Raw genomic sequence first — 6,471 nt, 5'->3', positions numbered from 1 at the left:
TGGGTAGAACAAGAGAAAGGAAGGCAAAAGGGCATGCCCAAACATAGACTTCTAGTCCTAATCCAAGGAGCGGGGAGGAGAGAGGTGATTACTGCCGTCCAGCATGAGGATGAGCTTCTCAACAGCTTCTGCTTTACTTCTTAATACTTGCTGGTTCATGTAACTAGCTCTCCACCCTTTATCTAGAGTAAGGCTTAAGCACAGCATGAGCCCATGTGCTTATATTCGGCTTTCCTTCACTCTAGTAAGTATTAAAAATAGAGCTCTAACTAGAGCCAAGGAAGTGGCAAGGTTCAGGATCAGTGACAAAAATCAGCAGAAATACCACAGCCAGGACAGAAGCCTATGTCATGCTGTAGGCCTTAGGAAACCAGACAGCTGTTTGATCAAAACATCTGTTTGTCTGCCATCTGTTTTGGCAGCAGCTGTTCCTGGGGCCGGACTTCCACAACTCACTGGCAGGAGGTCTGCAGACTGGTAAAGCTAGGGGTCCAGCACGTCAGCACCTGTATCGGTGACAGGGGTATGGTTGGGTGGAGTGGTCTGTTATATCAGAAGAGACCCAGTAAATGCACCTGGTGGTTCCAGAACTCCCTCCTTTATCAGCTGGTCTGGTAGCTAAGTTACTTGCATGAAATAGTCATGTGAAAGCATCTCAAGAAGCCATAACCCTTGGCTCCACCTTCATTTTAATCTACATTCAGAAAACCAAGTTCAGGTTGCAGGTTCAGCTCCACTGTTACCATGCTAAGAGCTGTCTCCAGCCCAGATACCTGCTACCTGATTACCTGGAGCTCCGTATGCTGTCCTTGCTGAATTTCCTCTCATTGCACAAACCATCGGTGCTTCTAGGAACTTGGTAAAGCACTTGTTCAGCAATTACTGTTAATGAAAGGGTCAGGACCCCCTCACACACATGGTAACACTCCATAATAGTAATGTGGCAGCCAACCACAGTGTGAACATACACACAATCACCCAAGACAGAAATGTTTCCAGTAATTACAGTTTTGCGTGTATTTTTGAGATCACTTGCTGATGCCCTTCCTCAGTTCTTCAGGAGAGAGGCTGGATATTTTTTTCCCCAGAAACACCAGGGAACTGGTACTTACTGTGCCTTAACTAGCCACATACCAACTACATCTGAGGAGAGTGCACAAAATTGATAGCGAAAGGGGCCTCTGGAGATTGTAGAGTCCAACTCTGCTCAAAGCAGCATCAACTAGAACAGGTTGCTGAGGGCTGTGTGCACTCAGGTTTTTCGTAGCTCCAAGGATGGAGACACCACAACCTCTCCGGCAGCCTGTGGCAGCGCTAGACCATCCTCACAGTGCAAACAGTTTCTTCTTCTGTCTCAGTGGAACCTCCTGTGTTTCCATTTGTGCCTGTTTCCTCTGTCCTGTCACTGGGCACCACTGAGAAGAGCCTGGCTCCATCGTCTTTGCTTCCCCCATCAGGTGTTTACACACAAGAGTAAGATCCCCCCCACCCCAGCTTCCCTTCTCGAGGCTGAACACTCCCAGCTCCCTCAGCCTCCCCTCATATGTCAGATGCTCCAAGCCCTTTCATCATCTTCCTGGCCCTTTGCTGGGCTCACTCCAGTTAAGTCCGTATCTTGCACTGGGAAAGGCAGCGCTGGACCCAGCGCTGCAGCAGCATGTCCCCAGGGCTGAGGAGCGGGAAGGATCACCTCCCTGCACCTGCTGGCGATGCTCTGCCTGACGCAGCCCCGGGGGCTGCTGGCCTGCCTTGGTGCAGGGGCGCGTTGCTGGCTCAGGGTCAGCTCGTTCATCGAGGCCCCGAGGTCTTTCCCTGGGGAGCTGCTGCCCAGCCGGTGCCAGTGCCTGGGGTTATTCCTGCCCAGGCAGAGCACTGGGCATTTCCCGTTGTTGAGCTGCGTGAGGTTTCTGTTGGCCCATTTCCCCAGCCTGTCCCACTCCCGCTGGGTGGTAGTGCCCCCCGCTGGTGTGTCAGACACTGCTCCCCGCTTGGTGTCGTCTGTGAATGTGCGGAGAGTGCATTCCCACACATCCCGCAGGTCGCATTAGCCCATTCTTAAACTGCAAACCAATACCATTTTACAGTCTCAGGTGGTAATGGCTATATGCATCCAGACAGTGTGCACTGGGATTATGCATCCTCACTTTTATCTAGTGGTAAATAAGGCTCCTATAAAGGGCTCTCCAATTTAAGGGGTTCAGAGATTTGGCCTGAGGGGGGAAAAAAAGGTTCATTTCAAAAACTGGGAAAGCAGACCTCTAAAGCTCAGAAAGAACTAGGCGAAAGGCTTGCTTTATTTTAACTGCTGACTAGTCTACATGGGTTTCTTTCTTTTTTTAAAGCGCAGTAGCTTTGCAAAAGAAGAGAGGTCAGCACCAGTATAAAAGAAAAGCTAAAATCTCTATGACTTCTTAGTTATGAGTTGGGTGACTGTCTCGGCAAAAACACAAATCAGTTTGTGCTACAAAAATCTTTAAAGAGGCACAGTTGTCTATTTTGGTTTTACTTTAAAAGTAGTCAAACATTTCAAATTACGAAAACAGAACTGCCTCTCGATTCCTTGTAGAAAAAAATTCTCTAGAAAAACTTCATATAAAATAACATCCCGCTTCAAAGCATGCTGTTGTTTTCTCACGTTACATGGTCTTTATCTCTAAACACACCTTCATAAAACCATTTGGCAGAAACATTATTTTGTGAATGATTTAAGAAAATATACTGCCTGCCTTTGTTTCTGGACAGCTGATTGATGTTCCACAGAATGCAGAGTACCAACAAGCTGGAAGCACAAAATCCTGTCAAACGGATTAACTATAAAAAGCCTAACTCTCTTCTTCTTTCCTGTAAGAAAAATATTTGAAATAAATAGGATTTGGCAAAGTTCCTCTACCTCCAAATACCACCTGTAAAAATCAAAGGAACAAATTCCAGTCATGTTTACACATTGCATCGTTAAGTTTCCATGATACCATCTTACTCCGGTTTTGTCCTGTTTTGTAATACAGACATTATTTTGATATACTGACGGTAACACAACACAATGACGTTGGAAGATGCAACAGCAGCTTTCTCACTGTAACAGCAACTTCACCTCCCTCCCTCGATGCCCTGGTTTGGCCTGTTCTTTGGACCGTTGCAGTTGTACCCGCCCTTAAAACACCTGCCCTCTCGCAGGGCAGGTTGCTACACAGCAGCTTCACAAATCTAGTGCTAGAACTGCTGCTTTGTTATTCCACAAGCTAGAGTCTGAAGTAGAGGAGTACGTCCCTGGGGATATTCCGTACAGTTGCTACTTAGCACCATGTTTATTTCCATTTTTTAAGAAAATCTGCCACTAAAAAGGGAACCCCCGATCTTTCTTGTAAGGTGGGAATTTTAAGCCAAAATGTGAAGCGTGAAACTCCAAGGGAATCTACCATCAACGCACAAGCAGAAAACATTTGAAAAGGAGACCTCTACTCTGCCTCTCATGAGACCCCACCTGGAGTACTGCGTCCAGCTCTGGGGGGCCCAGTACAAGACAGACATGGAGCTGTTGGAGCGAGTCCAGAGGAGGGCCATGAAGTTGATCAGAGGGCTGGAGCACCGCTCCTGTGAGGACAGGCTGAGAGAGTTGGGGTTGTTCAGCCTGGAGAAGAGAAGGCTCTGGGGAGATCTAATTGTGGCCTTCCAGCACCTAAAGAGGGCCTACAGGAAAGCTGGAGAGGGACTGTTTACAAAGGCATGGAGTGATAGGACAACTATAGGTTTAAACTAAAAGAGGGTAGATTTAGATTAGATATTAGGAAGAAATTCTTTACTGTGAGGGCGGTGAGGCACTGGAACAGGTTGCCCAGAGAAGTTGTGGAGGCCCCATCCCTGGAAGTGTTTAAGACCAGGTTGGATGAGGCTTTGGGCAACCTGGTCTAGTGGAGGGTGTCCCTGCCCATGGCAGGGGGGGTTGGAACTAGATGACCTGTAAAGGTCCCTTCCCACTGAAACCATTTGGTGATTCTATGAATACTACTGCCTCCTCGATTCAAGTAAAAGCAGTAGAATCTGGCCTCTAGCTGGAAAGCCCCTGTAGTTTTAATAAAATCTTTTATTTTCTACAAAGTACCCAAGATGCAGCACCTTTGAGAAACAAAGACGACCAAACCCATCCCTACTCCAGGGTGGCTACATTCATATCCACCAGCCCCGTTTTCCCCATCCTGCACTATAAAAAGGATTTGTCACAGACCTCCCACACCCAGCTCCAGCTCCAACCACTTGCTTTCTTGGCAACTGCCAGAGGCTTTCACTTAAGACTTTAATACAATAGAGGGTTTTTTTGTTTGGGACAGAAGTCAAGTTCAGTTTGCTTTTGCAAGCTGGAGTCAGAAGTTTCTGCCTCACCCTGCTCTCTGTGTACAGGAGAGAGGACAGGCTTTAAGTGTTTCAACAGCCTGGTACAGACTCCCACAACCTGACGGTGCCTGCGCTGCATTAGGGTGCTGCTAGTGCCGTTAAACACAAGACAAACTTCGCTATTTCAGTCAGAAAACTAGTACAAGGCTCCATGAAACTAACCGAACTTGTTTAGATTGAAGACTTATTCAAGCAGGTGATCAAAAAGTGGGCGGGGTGCGGAACACAAACCCCACATCTAAGAGGAGAAGCATGTTGTTTGAGTCCAAAATTAGTCTCCCGGTTAGGAAAATCTTAGGCCATACCTTCATCAGAAGGACAGATCGTGAGGTTCAGCTCTACATTCTCTAACAACGTGTGTCTCGCAAGGTCTGCATAAAGGAAAAACCCTGCAAAGTAGGTTCTGAACTCTCTACTTCGGCACCTCCAATAAATTTACTCTCTACACAAACCGTAGCCGTTTCCCGTGCTGCATGTGCTCAAGAAACAAGATAATCCCCATCTTCACATATCTGAGGACACACTTCAGTATGTGGCTCAAAAGTCTTTGATAAACTTCTGATTTTGTCAGGTGACAAGACAGTCTGGTCTGGTTATCAGACAGCATGGCCAGGACTTTCTAACCACGCTTACAGCAATAGGAAAAGGCAGCCTACAGAGCGTGAAAGCAGTGGAGGGATTTTATTTTCTTTCTTTTCAATGCAAGCTGCAAGGAGGAGCTGGAAATAGGGCTTGCCTTCTCTGGTGACACGTGTAAACACAGGATGGCCAGCACCACAGGAAGCATGTATCCAGACAAACCCAATTAAATTCAATGGCAACAAATAATAATCATGTTCTGCAAGTATTTTTCTGAGGCATTTCCTCTACATTTTGTTAAGGTGTGATTATCAGCTTCCATACGTGAATTGGCCAACAGCCAGGAAGTTAAAAAGTGAAAAGAACATGCCATAGTCCAAAGTAGCTCTGCTAGTCTGGATCTTCCCGTTATCTTCAGGTAAAAGAAAAGACAAAAGGGAGGAAAACAAATCATTGATCTGTAACACTAAGTGTTCTTGAAGTAATCATCTGTGAAGATAAAGCCTGAAGCTGTAGGAACAAGCATCAAAAGTCACCGAGCTGCTACCAGGCTTTCTACACAGAAGAGCCTGGAACTAGTGGGTAAGAGGCTGTGAACTAAAGCAGATTTGTCTTACATTTCTAGCAGAATGTGTAGTAACCGGGCTTGTTACCAAAATAGGGTGAGCTGCAAACCATTGATTCTGCCCTGTTCACCACAGATCCTTTCAAGTGCCAGTTTTTACTTTGCAATGCACAGGCGCGTACACTCGCTCTGTCTGTTTGGAAGTTGAGACCCACATGCCCACACTGCTGCATAAATTACTTAAAATTCATTGCTGGGATGCCAAGACTCCCAAACAGCAACAACAGAAATACACATTTCAGTATCCTATTAAATCCATTTCTACAAGCAGTACTAATTTTGCATAATACTTACAAACAGAAGAAAAAAAACCCCAAACACCAATATCCATTATTTCTAAACTGTAGGCAGTACATGGCACCACTCCCCTCTAAACTGAGCTCACATACCTGAGTTTTAAAGGACAAATTGCAGCTTTTACCCAAAGATGGGGGGGGGGGGGATATTTCTAAATTACTATGAATTACTATTACTATGAATCAACACATGCTGTCACTGTAAAGGAGCAGGTGAAGTATCTCTGTTTCCCAAGCAGTTTAAGGCACTGTTACTGACCTATTAAAAGAAGCTGCTGGCTTCGTTACTACGTAAAATTTAAAAATGTGAGTCGTGAGGTAAATATGCAGCACTGGCAGACATATGGCACCTAGGCTGAAGAGTCAGGGGATTTAATTCACCTTTACAAATGAGATTCACCAATCAGATTCACTGCAATGGGAAGACAGATAAAGGCCTCTTTATGTCAAGGAAACATCGAATACTCCAGACTAGTTTACCTGTATGGAAGAACTTTCAACACTCCAAAATTAACGTTTTCATTGTCCCCACAACTTGTCCAATCTAATGTGTACTTAAAGGAGACTGGGAGTGACCCAAAG

Source organism: Balearica regulorum, chromosome 1 (assembly GCF_011004875.1).
Source record: "Balearica regulorum gibbericeps isolate bBalReg1 chromosome 1, bBalReg1.pri, whole genome shotgun sequence".
NCBI classification, from domain to species: Eukaryota; Metazoa; Chordata; class Aves; order Gruiformes; family Gruidae; genus Balearica; species Balearica regulorum.
This window is presented reverse-complemented; position numbering follows the sequence as displayed.